This window comes from Strix aluco, chromosome 7 (assembly GCF_031877795.1).
Source record: "Strix aluco isolate bStrAlu1 chromosome 7, bStrAlu1.hap1, whole genome shotgun sequence".
Classification (NCBI taxonomy): Eukaryota; Metazoa; Chordata; class Aves; order Strigiformes; family Strigidae; genus Strix; species Strix aluco.
Genome location: NC_133937.1, coordinates 9769464 through 9790954, shown reverse-complemented (window position 1 = coordinate 9790954; position 21491 = coordinate 9769464).

Here is a 21491-nt window from a genome sequence, read left to right as displayed (position 1 = left end):
CTCCCCTCAGCCTCCTCTTGTCCAGACTAAACAACCCCAGTTCCCTCAGCCGCTCCTCGTACGACATGTGCTCCAGACCCTTCACCAGCTTCTTTGCCCTATAATGAAAAGGGTGTTTAAAGCTGCAAACCCATTACTTCAGAGTAAGACTAGGACAATAAACCAGCACAAATAGATGCCACAGAATGACGTGAAACACATCAGGATACAAACCCAGTCCCTTTTTAAACCCTCAAATCTTATCATTTTCTGAAAGGAGAAAAACAAACATGTGCAAATTAATTTTATTTTAAAAGCCTTCATATGTTTCTTTCTAAAGGTGAACCTCAGAGTCCAAATCACTTATTACAGGGATGCCCTCTCTAAACTGCTTTCCTCTCTGCTCTATCAAAACATAACGTTGTCTTGTATTTCAATTACAGCTGTAACAAGGTATAGACGTTAGGGGAGAAAAAGTAAAGCTTACGATTTAAGTTATGAAAGTAAAGTTGTTCATGTATTGTTTTTCACTGAGTAAAGGAATTATTTGAACATGTGATCAAGCTGCATTTCTCAGAGAATGATGCTGGAGGGTGGAAGGCTTGGCACTGTCCCAGTGGAGTTGCGGGGACTGTTCTGGGGGCCTGTGCGGTGTCCCTCACTGTCATGTAGTCCCTGGTAGTGCAAGAAGCCTCCCTCTAATTTTGCAAATTAGCAAACTGTGCAAACTACAGGCATGATTTCTAGCAATAGGGACAGATCAATAGGGAAACTGTTGTAAAATCTCCTATTTAGAAAAAGAGAAACATTGATGTCATGAAGGACAACATGGTTATATGCTACGTAACAAGTTTGGATTAATCTGAAACATTTCAGACCCCAGTTTAATGCTTAGAGTGAAAAAGCTAGACAGTGTTTTCAGTATTGCTGAAGAGCATAACTGAGAAAAAGGACTTAAACTTTCAGCTGTGAATAGTGCCCTCCTCTTGCAGGCCACGCATGTAAAACAAAAGATTTGCATGAGTCCTTGTAGCACAAGCACCATCTTTGACAGGATATTTCACACACTTCTGTCATCTGTACCCTCCATCCCCTCACAGGAGTGTGCACAAACAATATATTTTGAGGCTGATAGTCTTTCTTTTATCCCTATCTGTTCATAAACCTTTTATATTTATTTTTGTCTTTCTATGTAGATGAACCAAAGGAAACAAGGACGACAGCCAATAACTGGCTACAGGCAGAGACCACAGGTGCATGGTATATTGAAGGGAATAGGTTCAAGAGCAACTATAAGAGTCCTAAACGAGAAAGTGGTCTGATGTTTGGGGCAGCAAATAAAAAGTTACTGTCTTGCTTCAGCATGTGTTTCTGTAACTGACTCACTTCACAGGTTATGTACGCTGAGAAGAGAAGGTAAAACAGTGTGTCAGACAAATGAGTGAAGCTGAAACAAAAAACATACCTTATATCATGGGCTAGCAGAAACCCAGGATACACAGAAGTACATCAGCCATGGCTCCAAGAAAGGAGAGATGCTTTTTGTGTGGTCATTATGAAATTGTGAAGAACTGAAGACTGCAGATCTTCATGCTGCTGCTGCTTTTTACATATACAGGCAGCTCTAGGAAAAGTGAGATAGATAGAAGTGGAAGAATTTCTTTTGCTACATTTGAATTTGTTTTGTTCAAAAACATAAATCTCTGAGGAAAGTCAGAGAATGTTCCTGTGCTGCTGCCTGAAGGAACTGGGGAAGAGTTCATTGAAACTCCTACTGAGAAGCAGGTGGGATGTAAGACAGCACCCCTGGGTAGGTTGCGATAGGAGGCCATGCTCTGTGCCAGGCCAACAGAGCTTTGAATGAGGGTTTTGGCTGCACCACAAGCTTGATGCAGCAGTTTGATGGTTCCAGCTGCAGCAAGGGAATCAGGGGAAGGTGCTTTGACAAAACAGTATCTTTAATTAATCTAGTTAGCAGAGAAATATCTACACTAAATGTCTCCCTGTCTTGTTGGCCATACTCCCAACACACCACAGCAGAGGTAAGATGGCAAAGGCACTGCACAGAGCTCCTGGGGAAACACAGTATTTGGAGCTGTGTTTTCAAGCATTGTCAGTGAAATTCCTAGGGGTGTTTGGGCTCTGGTCAGGCAGTGAAGACTCATGGTCTTTCCTCCTTATTGGCAAGAGTGTTCCCTGGCCCTACAACACTGGCTGGGCAAAACTATATGCATTCTTTTTTCCCTCTTCAGTGAAGCTTCAGCAGCAAGTGTCCTTTTACAGATAAAGGGGTTATAGACTTGAGACTAGACTGGATCACACTGTCCTTGAAACCAACCATCGGTCTAGCAGGTAGCAGAATTTCCTCCTGCAGCAAGCCGAGTCATTACTAATCAGCGAAAGCATATCTTCCTGTCTTCTTTGGAAACTTTTAAGTGAGAGGTATGCTACCTCCTCCTTTGTGCATTTACTCCCAAGGCAAATCCCCCTTCACTTGAAATTACTTCTGACTTGAATTTTGTTTCAGCTTACAGCCCCTGGAGTTTGAAATACTGGTTTTACCACCTAATGTTCATTAGTCAATTTAAAATGCAATTACTGTTCTTGGTTATAAAGGCAGACCCCTATTGAGGATTCAAAATGTCAATAACGAATGTTGATCGTACTGATTTGTCATTGATCTTCTGGGATTTCCATTGCTGCAAACTAAGTCCTGAAGAAGTTTCTGCAATATGTATAAATGAGCCCTTAATCCACCTTCTTCATTTCTCACTCTCTTGCGCTGGCAGAGTGCTTGGTGCCCTATGGGAAATGCAAGGAAGCAAATATCTAACTCTCCTTATAAGATCCTGTAATCAGAGAGACAATGTAGCTCAGATGCAAAACATATCGATCTAGACATAAACTCTTCTAAGACGATCTGCAATTTCTATCTTTCAGTTCTTTCTGCAGGCTTTTTCCTCTTGTGATGGCACTGGTTTTAACCAAACCACCTAGCCTCTCTCCCTTTTAACTTACTCCATTTAAGACATTTTTTTCCTTAACACTGTTTTTCTGTGCTGACAGTTTTTTGTGATTTTCTCTGCAGAGATCACTATCTAAAAATTAAGCTCCCTATAATGTCTGTCACAAGAAACTCCTCAGAAAAACCCATGTAACTGCATAGTATCTGAGACTCTCTATGGCAGACTTTCCTATACCATTCCTCCTTCCAAATGACACACAAGTTGAAGCTTTCATATCCCTTTCCATACTAAAAGGTAGCATCTGCTTCAAGGCTGGATACACCTTCACTGCTGAACTTTCCCAAAGTCTGCTAAATAGCAATGTATTTTTACTGTAGGTAGCCCAATGTAATGTCTTACAAAAGGCACTAAAAGTTTGGGAATGAGGAGGAGGGCTTAGGTCAACAGCAACAAGGCCAAAAAGTTATTCTCAGTGAATAGCAACGTGTTTGTCTTCAGATCTCTGGCAACAGGAATAGAGGGATATTGAGTCTCAGACCATAAAAGAAGATTTGAAGATTGCCTTAAAGGCAGCATCCTAAACTGTCTAGTGTTGTGGGGACTTGGCAAACCTTTCATGGGGCCTGATTGTCTCCAGGCAACACTCTGAGGAAACTTGATCACTTTACTACTTCTGTGGAACTTATGTGAAACTGCAGTTTGCTTGACTTAGCCCGATGCTTGGACAGGCACACAGTCACTGACTTGTTCATTACTGACCTGTTTCATTGCCCAGATGCAAAATTCAGGTTGTGAACCATGCAAAAATAAACTTTTTTTTCCCAAAATCAATGTTCAAAAATGATTTCCATATAGGTCCAGCTGTTCCACTTCTGAAAAGGATACAGAACAGAAGCATAACATAGAATCCACAGGAGTCATAATTGTTGCCGTCTCCTTTTTTTTGCTGGTTTAATGGGATCACAGTGAGCAAATGTTATGTGTTGGCCAACAGCAAGTGGAATGACCACAGGCCTGAAGTGCAATCATACCCTGTAATTCCCAGGGAAGGCAAATGATTCATTTGTAACTAGTCATTCTTTCAATTACAGGGTACTTTTCCCAGGAAGCTGTGTTCTCACTGATCTTTCAGCTACAATGTGCCCTCCATTGCCCTGAGACATACAGATACTCTAATAAACTGAACTTTGTGAAAATAGCAATTACTGCATGTTGGGGCTGAAGAAAGCCTTGGACACAAGAAGAGATGCAGACCCCCAGACCAGTAAACATTTCCTTAATATACTATATCATCTTCCATCAGCTTCTGTCATGGAACTTTTAAAGTTCATAACTGATTTATATTAATGTACTGTAAAAGGTGACTTCTAATTTGTGTTATTATACTGTTGCTGAGTTACAGCTTTCTGTTGCATATGTTGTTGCCCATGCCAACTTGTTAGATAAGATCTTTTTTAGAGTTTGCTGAAACAGAAAAAAATAAAAAAGGTTTCCTGCTTCTGAAGAGAGTTTTGTGATTACTGCAACTGCATACGTACACCTGTTTCTTGAATAATTCATGTATCATCCCAGTACTAAGATCTGAAAGGGAAATATTGCAATAGAGAGAGCAGGATATGGGCTAAGTCTAAAACTAATAGACAAAGGGAAAATGATCCTGGTGTAAACATATTGTCATTTTGTGACATGTCTGAGGTAGTCACAGACTGGATGGATAACCACAGACAGAGACAGATCAGCAGCCAGGCCAGGTCTCAAGTGAAGCTGCACAGCAAGTCGGATCAGTATTTTGACCTGTGGTATTAAACACAATAATCAGATCATAACTGTGTCCTGAGGGGAAGCAGATACTCTGCTCTGAGATGTGTTACTTTAAAGGGGGTAACCATCAGGCCCTATTCTCTGCATGGCTCACTGTAGGAAAGACAGATTTGACTACCAGGGTCAATTTTGAAGTTCTACCCATTTTCCAAAGCCCTGTAGATCCTAAAACATAACCATGGAATAGGAGGTAGGAAGCAGATCAGGAAGCTGTAAGTAACCATGATCTGAACCACTTGTGTAAATTGGAAGACAAAGACCCTGAATTTTGAGATGGACACCATAACCATGCCAGAAAGTGCAACTGAGATGGTGTAAAGGGAAACGTGCAAAATGGATTACTCTTCCTTGAAGTTACAAGGAAGAGAGGACTAGGTAACATCCTAAAATACCTCCTTGATGCCATTGTGCAGCACATTGAATTGGATTATGCCATTTAACTCCCAGAGGTTTGATAAACCTAACACTATCACTCTACATTGACTGATGAGCAACTCAGTTTATTTGCTGAACTTGGACTGTGTTCATAAATCTCAAAGGCAAAGTTTCCACAGTGCTTGCATAAACTATGACTGACTCATCACAATATTGTTACTCACTGTGTGGCAAATTCATTCTTTTTCTCTGCTCTCCCACAAATGGGTGCATAGATAGCAACATCTACCACAGTAGCTTTACAGAAAACTGAAAACCTTTCCTAGTGATTTTATTGTGGGGTTTTTTTGTTTTTTGCCAAGTACCTAATCCTATAAACAAAAGCAAAACCCACGCCACAGTATTTGTTACAGCTGTGAGCTTGTTATCTGGGTGCTAGGATACTTTAGGCAACTTCAGGTTTTAAGAATTGCCCAAGACAATATTTAACATGTCATCAGGAAATTAATGCTAAATCCTCTTAAGCTGTTGAGAAAATAGACACATCTTTTAAAGTGTGCTATCCTTCATCCTCTCACTCTCGTCTTTCTAAGTACCACAAACTGACTCTCAGCAGGGCTAGAGTATACTGATGTACAGAACGAGGTGAGGTTTCTGGATTTCTGCTGTGCAGCACAGATGCTGCCTCTTTAGCATGGACAGCCTTTCATAATGGCTAGAAAACAAGTTTTCATTCAATTTTTCCTCTCAGATTTCTTGCCAGATTTCACCACCATTCCAGATCTGGTCATGTTTGGATTGAGAAAGAGGTTTCTTCCCAAGTATTAGTTAATCATCAAAACTGTACATCATTTTTATGAGGGTCAGTTAGGAATCCCATAGGTTTTGAAACCTGTTAAAGATTATAGAGTTGTAGAAGGCTGGGTTGGAATGTGATCTTCAAGAACTTATCTATTTTATTGCTTCCAAGGGGCTTGTCAGCTTCCTACTGAAACACAGTTCAGTAATTGCATAGTGAATATAAATGAGAAGGTAGATTTTTATTAGCACTAAATGATCAGGTTGATTGACATTAGGGATCCTCTTTATATAATTTCATTGACAAAAGCATATGCTGGAAGGTGTGTCTATTTTCGGATAACACAATTCTATACGTAATACAACTCACTACACAGTATTAAGCTATCATGTTACTGATCACTTGGAATATGCCTGTATTCTAATTCCTCCTACCAGCCACATCAAAAATGCATTATTTAAATTTTTCTTAAAAACTACTTAAACTTCCTAGCACATGAAAATTACTTATAATTATTTTGTCCATGGTTCTAAGGTTCTCAGAATTAAACATTCCACAGCAGGGCACTCCTGAGTTGAACTTTCACGATCTTTTAGGCAAATACATTTCATTAATTCCCATTACATCCCTTCACATTGCTTACAGAAGCCCACAGCAATCCACCCCCCTTTCAAAAGGATGTTTCATATTTACACCATACTTCCGAGAACCAAGTACAGCTCAGCCTGAGGCATGCAGCACCTCATGCACTCACAAAAGAGATTGCTATCATGAGATAAAGGGGTCCATAACAGACTGAAATGAAGGTATGTAATTTCAAAACCTTGTTAGGTGTTGATCTAATCCTCCCTAAGAGAGCTTTCAGTGATAAAATTTCTACCATTTCCTCCAGACAATCATTTCCAGAATAAAACTGTTGTCTCCACACATTTTTTTCCTATATACAGAAAACTTTTACATATTTGTAATCTTCAGTCTTCCTTACAGTCTTCTCTTACCCTCCACTATTTTATTTTCACTCTTCTCTGTTTTTCCTGTATCTCATATTTTCTCATATTTTATATTGGTGTCCCTGAATTGGTTATTTTCTCTATAACAAATATCATATCAGTCACATATGACTAAAAGGGCTGGCCGAGTTCAGCAAGAATAGATATTTTGCAAAGTATTTCTTTGTAAGTTTTACCAAAGATTGGACCTCTAGAAATGTTTGCCTTAGGCTCTTTGAGACAATATTCAAAAAGGAAAGCAGAAGCCATCTGATCTCTCATCAAGAAATTAAGGAAAACATGCCTCCAAAGCTTGGTCTGAAGTTTCACAGTCTTAATTACTCTGTGATGTTTCAAATTTCAGATGCCTGGGTCAGTGACACAATCAGGTGGCCAGCAGAACTGAATACCTGCAGCTGCCAAGACCAAAATGAAACCAGAAGATAAAGTAGGAGCCCCCAGAGGAAACCTCACAAGCAAGTACTGAATCCTTCAATGGAACCTCATTTAAAGAAAACTACAGTAACTCAGTGTGTCACTGCTTGCTTCATTTGTTGCCTATGGCCACAGATTAACCACAAGATAAGCTAATACAAGATACTCCATGCCAAGGAAAAGTAATGTCCTGCTTTGCATAAAACTACATTATATCACGGGAACTACCAGAGAGATAATAATAATTTCACAAAGGCAAAAGATTTATTTAAGAAAAAAAAGCTGAAGCCTGAAGTAGTCCAGTGGTCACAGAACTTTTCCTATGTTCCCTAAAAAATCAAATTCTTAGATTAAAAAAAAAAAAAAAAGACAGTACTAATGGCCTGAAATCTACACTGTTTGCAAATTTATTTCCACGATGTGTCTTTTTAGTTTAGTAAATTTAGTTTTCAGGATAAAAATAAAACTATGATTGAGGAATATTTTTTCTTCCCACTGACATACTTTTTTTTTTTTTTTCTTTTGGTCTTAAAGTGGTGCTTAAAAATGGATGAAAAAAGAGTTCTGGGTTTTTTAAATTTCTGAAAATAGAGAAGTCATGTGAAGTGCAATTGTGATGCATCTAATTGGATTTTATAAAGAATGCAACAGTTTAATGAAAATTACTCTAAAAATTATCACATTTAATTTTTTTATAAAATAGGTGGGAGTTGAATATGAACATTGCTATTGCATTAAAAGCTCTCTTTGGGATTTCTTTGACTACATTGCTTTTGAACACAACATAGTCACATAGCTCAGTCAGTAAAACAATATGAGTAACTAGCTAGTTGTAGGAATATTAGCACTTATGGCAGGCAACCTTCCAACAGCTGAATTTAGACTAAGGTTTTGATTCAGAAGAAAAACTGTCATCCTTCTTGCTCGCATCCTGTTTAGATGCAACACTATTCAGGGGAGGATACATAACATTCAGGGTTCTTTGCTAATTTTTAAAGTGGGTATGTGAAATCATGTACAACCTAAACCAAGACACTATTATACATCCCAGAGCCTTTTAAATTTTTCTCATTCACTACAGGGTTACTTATTTGCAAGTCCTCTCCCTTTCTTTGCCACTGAACCCCTCAAACATCCAGAGCTGAACATCTAACCTCAGAGCACCCTGCCAGCTAGGTGTTCTGGCAAAGCTGGGAATAAGGAACAAAATCTCCATCCTACTGCCCCTGGCTGTGCTATTGATCTGCTGATCTCTGAGCGATGGCAATCCCTCAGTGAGTTTCCAAGTTAAAAAAAGAAAAAAAAAAAAGAATTCTGAAAAGTAGACTAGTTCATTTCTGTACGGAGTGTTATCTGACAGAATTCTTATTTCCAGGAGAAAACAAAAGATTGTTTTTAGTTGAATCATGTCTTTTTTGTTTTCATTGATTATATAGGATAAGATGCTTTTTACATCATGGATACATTTTTTCTTTCTCCAAAACCGGAGTCGTAGTTGCACGTTCTTCAGAATGACAGGGCTGGCACTGTGACATGTTTATGTGAGAAGTCTAAACCTCAGAGAAATAGTGGAAATTAATCATGAAAAATCTCAGAGATTGATGCCCAGTAGCTCAAAAAAATGTCAGAATTAAAGGAATTGATATGAAATAGGGAGACGGAGATGGAACTGGTAGAAATGTCATAACAGTTGCTTATAACAGTTGGTGGGATGATTGCTTGCCTGTTTGACTTGTAAAAATCAAGAGAAAAAAGGAGACTAAAAGAGAAAAGGAGAGGTGAAAATAAGAAAAGTAAGAAAAGGTAAGAGAGGATAATCAAAGAGGGATAAAAATGATGCCTAAGATTATTAGCTGATACACTTCTGGGGAAAGAAACTGACATGGAATTACTTAAACTTTATGGAAATTTACTCTCTGCTATTTAATCACTAGTGTAGTAGAACAATAGTAGTCATAAGAGTGATAGCGATACAAGACAGATTTATTGGAATTCCCTCTAATTTCTATTCACTTTCATTTCCAAGTAAATTATGAGTTGTTAAGGGAAGCAATTTTGGCGAAAGATAAAATTTTGCCTTTTTTGCCAATGATCACTATAAGAATTACCACACATTTACACAAAAGAAGCCTCAATCTGTAATCACTTGCAAAAGTAAAACCCAGCTGTATAAAAAGACCAGAAAGGACAAGTAACTGATGACTGGATTCAAATCAGAAATCTGAGTTTTCTAATGTGTTGGCAAATCACTTCTGTTATTCCTCCTCTCCTGGTAAAGCCCAAGCTGATCCACTATTTCTATTCCTTACATAGCAAATGCATCATTCTCACTCATGCGCTTATGAATATGTTATAAGTTGTGACTAAATGTAATTATGTAAATGATAGTCATTTGTTTGCTATACAGATTAATGTTCTGCTTCATTGGGGTCCCAATATGGAGCAGCAGAAGTTTGAGCTTTGCAGCTGTGCCTCTGTGTGGTGCTGCCTCTCATCTAAAAATTAAAATGAAGATTAAATTTGTCTTTTACTTAGTGTGAACAAAACAAACCATCCCTGTGTTACTTAATACATTATCTATTACTTTCTACAGGTAGCAGAATCAATCACCTCTTCAATCATCACTTTCCCAGTGGTGGTAAACTCCTGGGGAATAACTTCATACACCTCCAGCTCTATAATACAATGTCAAAGTGTTAATTAGAATCCCAACAATGGTTTCATTTTTTGCTTTTACAGTGATGCTTTTTAAAGCTAAGCTTCCTTTGTCAAACTGGGACCTGTCAAGAGGCATGGAAAGTAAAGTTCTGCTACTCTGAGAAGGTGTGGCTAATAAAGATTCATGGGAAAGCCTGTGAAATGTTTTGGTAATTAATAGGTTTTCCCATTTTGCATCAGGATTAATCTGAGAGATTTTAAGGGTCAGAGGAGTGTCTAACAAAGAAAACCTCTTCCAAAAAATAAATACTTGGATGCTCCATAAACCTGCATGCACACAGGTTTCCTTTTAAGACAGTGTATTGCTGTCTATTTATCCTCCCTCTCTAGAAAGCTACCTGGAAAGTTTTCAGAATTGGGCTATAATGCTGCTGTCAGGCTGACCGGTTCCACAGCAAGTTCCAGATCTGACTAGTTCTCAAAGTCAGGTCGCCTGTTTAAACCAGTAACATTATATGCAGACTAAACACAGCTTCATGTTGTTACAATAACAGTTCCAGTGCTCATAATACAGCTATCCCAAAGCGTTTATATTCAATTTTCTAATTATGTCTTTTCAATTATGCATGTCTCTACCTAATATAGAAGATGCAATGTAAGTAGCTCTAGGGAAGAAGGGTAAAAAAAATCTGCCAGACTTAAAGAGACTTATAAAGGTTACAGCTAGTTTGTTAAAAGTGAGCCAAAAAGGTATGCAATTCTCTTGCAAAAGTTCCTTTTACTGACAACACCCATCCTTAGATTTGCTGTATGATCAGTATGGCACGGCAATGGAAGCAGGAACAGACTGTCTACACACGCATAATACTTTATTAGTAAAAATCCAATATTCAGAAAAAAGAAAATTGTCTCTTGGGACTCTTGCATCTAGTAACAGTGAAGAAACCTCTGCTATTCTGCACTTGAGGTTCATGGTGTCACTCAAACCCCTTTCCACAGAATTTTAGCCCTTCATTATTTAATCAGCTTCCTATTAATTACACATGTAAGAAAACTACTAACATTTTTCTATTACTCTTTAAACTATATATCATGGTTCTCCAACCGTGGTTACAGAAGGACTAGTTAATAGATGTTGAGATCTCAGATCTCTGGTGGTGCCTGAGGAGCATTTGGTGCTGGAGGATTGAGCATGAGATGAGTTTGGATCCCCTCTTGAATCCTCTTGGGCCATGAACCTGTGTTTCCAGCTACTCAAGACTAGCTTTGGAATGACCCTCACTGTCTTGGTGATGTTAGGAAATTGTGTAGGAGCTCCGAGACAGCAACCCATCTGTACTCTTGAGAACTGGACACTGATTTCTTATACTGACTTTATCAGGTCATCTATCTCTCATTCTAAACCCAAAAATTTCTGTCAGCACAACAGAAAACAAAAAAGTAATTTGATGGTGACCAGTGTGCCTTACTGGCTCCTCATATAGCTCTAGGTCATGTACTACTACTTTCACACCTTAGAAATAGTCCTGCTTGTAAATTACTCAGAGCTTCTTAGGTGAAAGGAGGATCTTAACCTGGAAAAATAGTATCTTTGATAGTGTATTGAGTTCACAGCTGTTATCCTTTCAAGTCTTACCCCTTGAAAGGGGTATATCCTTTCTCCAGGGTATTTGGAATCTTTAAAAATGCCACCCACTGATTAATTCATGAGGATTAACATGCATTATTTCATTACACACATATACAGTGAAAATTAACAGGAGGCCAAATCATACAGCATGCTCCTCTTATAATTTAACAGAAAACATTCTTTATCCACATTTTAATATTTCCTTACTTCCATGCACAGAATGATAATCAGTGTACAGAAAGTCTGCCGCCAGTCAACCCAGATCCATTTCTCATGGTACTTGCATGTCACAGAGAAGTATAATTGTATAGCCACAGCGACTGACAGCAGACCTGACCCACTAGGATGCTCCATGAGTGCAACCAACTCAAATATTCATAAAGCTACTAATTTATGGTGAGTACTTGTCCCCATCAGGGTTTTCCCTTTGTCTGCATGCAGATTCCAAGCATAATAAGTCATCTTGCAATGCAGAACTCTAAGAAATTAATATTTCAGGAAGTCAAAAGAGGAAGAGGGAATAATAACATGGCTTTCCATGCTTTTCCTAAAGGAAATATTTTTCTAAGTTATTATTAATCATATGTGTAACAAATTATGGTTGAATAATTATTATGTTAAACAGCAATGTATTGCTGTTTATTGATTTTTCATCAAATTTCAGTTTTGTGGGATTATGTTATTCAAAAATATTTAGTTGTTAATATTATTCTTTGTAAACATTAAATGTCAAATAATTTTAAGCTGTTATACAATAATGTAATTTTTAATGTTTGTCACTTCTCATTTCGTTACAAAGAAAACGTGCATTTCCTTTTCTCCAACAGAGTGAAACCAAACAGTGACAAGTGTCAAAATAAAACCTAGACCATTAACTGAAGAGTTCTTGTGGCAATAAAAGCATTTTTTGTCAGAATATTACAGTTATAACTTCATTTCAAAACAGTTGTATTCTGAGGGTGGGCCTGAGGTCCTTGGTTCCAATCCTTTCCGGTTTATGAATTAGGGAAGGTGCAATAGATATTGTAGAGAAGAAGTAATCTGTAGTGTGATCAGCTAATGTTCAGACTATAAATACAAATATATAAATTAACAACATCTTTAACAAAAAAGAAAAAAGGAAAAAAAAATGTAAGTAGTGGCATTTGGCAGCATGAGACAATACTAAATACAAAGTGGTCATGCACTACAACTATTGCACAAGCCAAGCTGTAAGATAGCAAGCCAGGTCTCTGCACGCTGACTTGCCAATATGTCTCAGCCCTTCACTGGAAGGCAAATCATATCGATGTTTATTCAGTCCTTGGATGTTCAGCTAAAACTACTGTTTTGTGTTTTGTTGGGTTTTTTTCCCTTGTCATAAAGCAAGTTCTTGTCAGTACTTTGGATCTACAATGTCCAAGACCTATTGTCAAGTTCAAAACTCAATGATACATCTAGACAGGGCACCTAAGGTCTTCTGCTGACCAGAGATATAACTGACTGCTTTGGCTTCATGTCAGGCTGGGGATCCTGGTTCTCAGAAGCTCAGGAGTCAGTTTGGAGAATAAGGCCTTTCTTGCAGGGAAGAAAAACAGTCTTCTAGAATTCTGCTAGGTTGACTTTAAGCTGTAAGTATGAAGATATTTGTGTCAGTGAAACCATCTCATTTTAGTTACTGAGGTAAATCAATGTCAGTGTGAAAAGGCTGCAAAGAAATGCTAAGCTGATAAATGACTTTAGGTCACCAATAAAGTGATGAATCTGAATGGTGACTCACTGCTTGAGGACCCATAAGCTTCCCATGGAGTCTATGAGCTCTTTTAGTTGTCCAAGCAAAACTGCTGCTTCTCTCTGTAAAGGCTCTCAGTTTTCCTAATTCCCTTAAGGCTTTGTCTCTACCAAACTCACATGTCAGCTGTAGAGGACGGTGCTTTAAATGACTCTGACAAAAGGCAGCTGGAAATGTTTATTTTACTGTAGAGAGGTTCACATTATGCATTGCTGATCAGACTTTGAATGAAGCAGACCTCTGTTAGGCACTTTGGCTCTATTACTGGGAGTATAACAGAGGAAAGCACTCCAAATGGAAACAAACAAAAAAACCTCAGAACAGTTAACAGCTCTGCCAAAGTTGGGAGAAAATAAAAAAAGATAAACCCTTCAACAACAGTAACTAGAGAAGGTTAAAGACCTTGATCTCTTACAGTGTTTAGGAGCCTAACATAACACTGTACTGGCATACTTTGAAGATTACTGACTCTGTGAAGATACAGGAGACAAGGTTTTTTCTTTCTGGTTTGTTTTTTGGTTTGTTTGTTGTTTATTTTTTTTAATCTTACAGTTGATTTAGTAAAGGTTAAAAAAACAAAGATGAATTTTTGAAGTTTAGAAACCCATCTTATGAATTTGGGAGCCTACACAATTTCCTAACAAGAAACTTGTCTGCACTTTTAGACTGAGACAGAACATTATTTTCAGTCATGAGAACAGGACTCTGAATTAAGTCTTTATGAAGAGATTGCAGTTTGTCAGGAAGTCACCTACAAAGCTCAAAATCAGGATCTGCAGAAGTGGGAATAGCTTGTGTTGTGAATAACACCACCAGCCAAGAGTTAACAGAAATGATGCCATGGGGGATGCTAAGGGGAAACAACGGTTGAAAGTACTTGTGATATCAGATGAGAGAGTTCTGCCATTGCTACCTCATACAACACGTGTTGTATCATATGTATGAGCTACCTCATACAACGTATGACTCTCAGAAGGGAGGCACATGCAGGTGATGAGCTGAAAGTTAGGGAAAATCCCAACTAGGAAGAAAACAAACAAACAAACAAATCACACAAAACTAAAACAGCTGAGCCTCAAGAAATGACAGAAATGAAACCAACAGAATCACCTTCTGACAATAACATTGTTGCCTAAAGGCTCACCTGTCCTGGTTCTCAGAACATATATAACCTGGACATTACTAAAACCTGTCCTTAATAGGGTGCTCATTGATATTTGAAATGACATGTATTATCTTCAGGATCATTGCCATTAATATTACGCTTATCTTGAAGAGAAAGTATTAGACCTGAAAAGAAAAAAAAAGAAAAAAAAAGACACGAAACAGTTAACTCAGTTACTGCGTCATATAACAGCTCAGATACTCAGCATGAACCGGTTACAAGAAGACACTGAAGGAATAAAACTTCTGTGTCTTTGGGTAATTACAGAGTTACAACTGAGACAACAAATGATTTTCTAACAGGAGAATGGAGAAGTTGAAATAAATATGAGTATGAAATAAGTACGTTAGGTACAGGGAAAAGACAAAATCAACCTGTAAGTTTTATTCAAAGTCAGATTTGTAGCCCATTCCTGTGCATGCTACAGGTTCCTTCATTTCCATGCCCAAACCACCTATGTGTTTAGAGAGCACAGAGTCTGGAAAATTTTGTAGGCACTAACTTTAAAATAGGGACTTCTGTGTTCAGAAGTGTTTCAGTAGGCGATGATCCCTCTCTTCAAAGGCCAGGCAAGGAAAAAGACAGTAAGAGTCTGACATGTCACAGCAGGTTAGCTCATTATGAACAGAAATGGAAGCAAGTGATCACAGTGTAGAGAGATTCTCAGTCTACAGGTTAAACATGCTTCAACAGCTAGGGTCTTATATCTCTCTGCTGGGTCTAGCTGCCACCTCTCAGCCCCTCTCCTTGTTTGACTATGGCACTTGCAGCACAGCCAGCCACCATTAGCCACTTCCCTGATAACTTCTCAACAGTTCCCTTCTCCTTTAAACCTTGTTTTTGAACCTCTCAGCACGAGCTGGCCAAGCACAAGAGAAGAAGCACTCAGAAGTCCTTCTCTCCCTGCAGCCAGCCTCAGAGAAGAGGACTCTTGTCTCTAAAGGTTACCTCTGTTCCGCTTTTTACTCAGCTACTTCTGCCAACACCCCCCTCATGGGTGCTGGTTATGTGGAAAGCCCTTTTATTTATTTGTTTATTTCTGGGGTGGGGAACTCAATTTCAGTACACATACGTAAATGAAAGCCTGCAGGAAAGGAGGAGGAGGTAGATCTTTCAAATTAAATTTGCCCATGGTGCAGCTACTAAATTTTCATTTTATCTATTATGCTATCAATAAATATTCATAAGCCTATTAACTGAAGCCCTAAGATCTTAGAAATATCTGAATTCTCATAATTCAAGATTCTTATCTACTCTTCACCCCCTACCTCTTAAAACTATCCCTAATGACTGTATTTGCTTTCCTAGACATCACTACTTAAAAACTATATTACATGCCACCCAAAATATCAGACATTGATAAATGCAACCACCTTTTGAGCAGAATTTCTTCTTCTTTTTAAAAACCCTTCATTTTCTTATTTTTTCCAATAGTAGCATCTTCACTATTCTGACTACTATAGTTTTTTCATTATTATTGTTTTAATTTAATTCCCATTTTACCAAACTTGCCCTGCAAATTTATACTGACTTGAAATCATTGCAGAAATGCTTTCCAGGAGTTTATAAGTGACTGGGAAGGACACTCAAATGCACAAAGCCTGCTAGCAATGAAGTGCAGATGTTTTAGTCATCCTCCCATGGAAGCCACCACTGCTGTCTGTTGTGGTTGAGGATTAGTTTTTGAAAAATAACTGGGTGGGAACTCACAAGACTCTTAAGCACAGTTAGTGAGCTGATACCAGACTACTGAACATAGTAAGGTTGATCTAAAGCTGAGACAGAAAAACAAGGACCTGATTACATTAATTTGAAGTTATCACAGTGGGCATAGGTACAGTATATCCACTCTTGGCACACAAGCAGGTAGGAGATGTCCTTACTAATGAAGCTGCATATTTATCTTACATGGAAGTATCACAAGTCTTTCACTCTTTGGGAAAGACTGTGCAGGGAGCGTTGCTGCTTGTGCCTGGGCACATGGCCATTAGTGGCATCTGAGGATCACAAAGTGGCAGGTATAATTGCATAGCATCTTCTCTCTGTGCAGTGCGTGGTTGGTAATGGTTTCTTGGGATCACAGCAAGTGCTCTCTTTGCTGGCTGTTTCAGCACCTCAGGTCAGTATTTTCATCACCAGGTGTGGCTGCACTAATAGGAGCAACTCTCAGGTGTCTGTCACTTAGATAGATGCTTATTCCCTAACTTCATGTGAACTCAACTGCTTTGTTACTGAACTCCAGCTACATCAGCTTCCCAGCCCTGTTAAGAAATTTCTTTTCAAAGGTTTCAGAGTTACGGCATTTTATTATAACAGCATCTTTACTGCCTTCCTCCATCCAACCAACTTACATTTTGCCATGATTGGTAATGCTGGGAATGAGGAGAGATGCTTGCAGATGTTATGGATTTCAGCATCATGCTCAAGATGCATGGGTGAAATCCTGACCATGTTGGTGAGGTTTGAATGCTCATCAAAACCAAGGGAAGGTTTTGAACATCTCCTCTAGCCTTGTTCAGGACCTGCTTTACTGGGCCATGGGATTATTTTTCCATGGCATCAAGATCAAACACAGGAATCTCAATGTAAAAGCTGTTGCTGTGTTGACAACATTTTTGTGATATATTTTAACTACACAGCCACACAATACACACTCCCTCTGCAACACCCTGACATGTTTCTGACATCCAGTGACAAGAACTAAGGACAGCAGAGCTGACATCTGCACTCATAAGCCAAATGCCACCAGAGAGTTTTCTTGCAAGGATACTTCTCCAGCTACTGCTTCTGAAGCATTGATTTTTAGCATTTTGTTTTCTAACCTTAGTTTTCTTCAAAAAGTCTTCTCTATGTCCCAGTAACTCCTTAAAGATACCTCCAACTCCTTCTCCCCAATGTGTTATAGAAGTGCTATGATTTCTACTTATCTAGAATAATATCAATGGTGTCTAATCATTCCTAACCTGATTTCCAAAGGTCAGAAAGAACAGATAGAAAGAACTGTGCTTCAAATTGCTTTATTTTCAGTTTGTTATGATCCAGTCCAATTACGCCTTTTTCCAGGATGTGACAAGTAATTTGTTTTCTCAGCACTGATTTCATTTTTCCATAGTTGATGTTAACATTCAAGTTTCCTTCATCTGCAGCCATGCAATTAGTTTTGTCTTATGCTGCTTTCAGATACTGCCATACGCAAAAATGACGTGGTATGATTTCTGGAATATCTCTTGAGTTGAAGAAACAGCAGAAGATGTTCTCTTGAAATGTCATCTTCCAAATGGAGTTTTGAAAGCAATAAATTATTTTCCCTTTTTGTCTATTTGAACTAAATTAAATAGTAGACTCCCAATTATCTAACCTGGAATATACACACGTATCTTTATACTTTTGTAAAGAGCTTCCATTTGTTTGGATAAATTCCATCATTTCAGTATCTTCATTTCTGAGGTTTTTCACAGGTCTGGATCACATCTATCTTCTCTTTCTTAAAATAGCCACACATCATCTCACAAAAATTCCTCAATTTCATTATCTTCCTTCGCTTCAGGCTTTATTCTTAACAAGAGTCAGTTTTGTGCTTGGATCTTTTGCAATGGCCAAGCAGGCTACTCTAAACATACACATATCTAGAAAAAATCCCATTTTATTTTCCCCCACTGCCTTTTTGTGATACATGTGCCACATAGAACCTAGCTCGTAGCATTTTCTCTTGTGTTTATCAGTGCAGTTCTCTGCTACACAGAGGAAACAGCTTCTCTACCATATCTCAAACAGATATTTGAGGTACAAGCTGAACTTTCCCTATCTTTCATCTGAGATGCAGTTTACTTTTGTCTTGACATCATCTGAGAACTTTATAGAGCTGGTTAAACACACATAATTCCTTTTTTTTCCCCTTCATTTTGCTCTATAGTCAAAACCAACTCTTGCTCCATAGTTGCTTGAGCTTGCCTGAATGACATTCCCTGCTTTTCCTGCTCCCCTAGAAACAGTAGTTTTCAGTGAAGTTTGGTTTCCCATTTGCAGTTCACTCCTGCTGCTGCCTGTCCCATAGGTCATTTCTGCTGGGAAAGGGGTGATGACTAGGTCCTTCCTGAGAGCTTTGTGCAGGTCATGGTCAGCTGTTGATGCATACATCTGATTCTTGATTGTACTTTGGTTTATCAGATACATCCAAACTGGTTCTAATGAGAACTTATATTTATTCTGTTTTTCCCACACACATTCTTCAACTATTCTGATGACACCTTCCTGATGTTAAATTGACAATTAAGATCCCATCCCTCGGTGTACCAATTCTACGTGCAAAAGACATTTTTCATAGCTATATACTTTATCTCAGATATTCCCTGGTTGCTTCCTCAGGAAAGTTTATTTTCTATGAAGCTGTTATTCTTCGGAGAAAATAAGCTCATGTAATCAACAACCTACCTGGATTTCTCCTGTCTGTTCACATGAGACTGCCACAAAGCACCCATATTCTGTATCTACCCTTTTCCTTTCTTCCAATAAGTTTTAGAAACTAAGCAAATTTGTTTGAGAACCTACCCACCTGCCTCATGATGGGCCCAGTTAGGGCCCTTCTGCATAGCTTTGTTTTCTGCACTGCTTTTCATTAAAAATCCACAGGCTATACTTCTTTGTCTTGTTTACATGAATGCCACAGTCTATTTTTCCTTCTCATACCACACTATTTTGATTTAGATACCTGCCAGCAAGAGAGACTAACAAAGATAGGATGATCTAAGCTGGTTTTTATTACAACCTTCTTAAACACTTCTGGCTCATCTGTGCTGCTCCCTGCATACCCAGAGAGTGATCAAACTGTTAAACCTTTATATCTCTTAAAGAAGCAATATACCTGTACAGGGTCTAACACGCACTGGAGTAATGTGCTATTGACTTTATGTTGTTGTGATGGTTTATTAAATCATCCGAAGTCACTACCCTTGGGCATCTTCTAACATGAACTTCTGAAGAGAAATTAGCTTGGGGATGCAGAGAGATGATTTTTTGTGTTTCAGAGATGGTTTTTGCTAAGTTACAGGTGAAGCACTTCTGTATTTAAAAGATAAAAAATAGTATGCTTACACATGCAAATGAAAGAGACATGAAGAATGATTCTGTTGTTGGTACAGAAAAAGTTTTACACTTCTGCAGGGATCACAGTAGATGAAAATTCCCATGTATAGTGATCACTCAGTATTTAATGGGTGCACAAGGTCAAAGAACACAATACCTTGAAAAATGTTAAAGGACTAAAAAAAATAGTGTTGGGACATGTCATTTCAAAAGAGAATTTGAATTAATGGGAAACAACCATGCAAAATATTAATAAAGTGAGCAGTATCTCTTAAAACTGATGAACACCTGCTGGGATATTGCTATGACATAATACATCACTTTATCTTAAAAATATCCCACAAAATCATCCAAGCATACTTTATTGCTGAAAATATCAAGGACCACTCGCTGAGCTGTTGCTGTTTAACTTAGGTACTTAAACCACCAGTCTAGACTCCCTGTGTTATCAGGGATGTTTGCCAAATAGTGATTCAGAACACCTCAGATAAAATCTGAGCCTTTTTTCACTGACTAACCAGAAAGTCTTTGAGTTATACTCTTCAAATATCTATCTTTAACCACCTTCATGATGACTGATACTATTAAACTACTAGTGGATTCATCACTGGCACGACTAACATATGTAATTTCTCACCTCCCCCCCCCCAAAAAAACCCCACACCTGCCTATAAAAGTCCAGTTACAGCTAATTGCATGAAGATATTGTTTTGAATCTCTTAATCATAAAAGATCCAAAACAGAAATATAATCTAACATTAAGGCTCTGAGCTGTAAACAGGTTGATTTAAGAAGGCTTCCCTTTTTCAGAAGTAGTGATTTTGGTTATATTTGAGCTGGTGTGGCTTATGTGATGGAAGCAGGGAGCTGGCTGAGGCACAATCTTCTATCACATCAGGTAACATTTTCCATCTTCTCAGCATTTTTTAGGCTTTTACTTTAAATGTGAGGGAATAGTAACTAACACAGAGGAAAACTGCAACTCACGAGGAGGATGCAAGAAGCACCAGAGCTTCCTGACTGAAGGCAGATATCAGGAAGACCTATCCTGGCCTTCAGAGTGGCTAACATCACTCAACTGGATAGGCAGGAAAGTAGAAAATGTTCTGCAGTAAAACTTTGGAGAAAAAGATGGCAGAAGGAGTAACAACATGTGCTTGTAATGGAAAGCACTAAAAATGGGTCAAACGCCAGTTCTGAACAGACAATTGAAATGTGGCATACTTTAGAGGCCACAAGGTCATGACTAGGACTTTAAACATTCATACTCATTATCCAGAGACACTACAAAGATTCAAACAGTGAGGCAAGTGGAGTGGTAAAGTTACAAATGTAATTGATTGTTGGAAGAACAGTGAAGGGAATTCCATGGAGATAATATGCCTGAAAAACAGGAACATCAGAAGAAGTTGCCATGCTCAAAATCCAAAATATTGGATTGTATGTCCAGAAAAGATTTAGAAAAAGCTCTTAGGTAACTAAATTATAAACAACATGAAACAAAGGATAGAAAAACTTTGTTATATTCTTCAAACAGAAGTGATAACTAAGATAAATTTTCCTTGGTGTTGTCAGTGATGTTTCCTAGACAGTTGACTCACTCCTGGACAACATGCTTCTGTTGTGCTGTCGATGGAACTCTCTGCTTGCAACTTGGCTAAATCCATGATTTTTTTCTGGTTTAATTGGATCTTTACAAAACAGTTTCAAATCTCTTTGTTGCTCCTCCTTGCTACTTTACAGGGTTTTTTTAGAACCCCCTTCCTACCTGTATCAACTACCTGAGAACTTTCCATCATGAATGGTATACCATGAATGAGC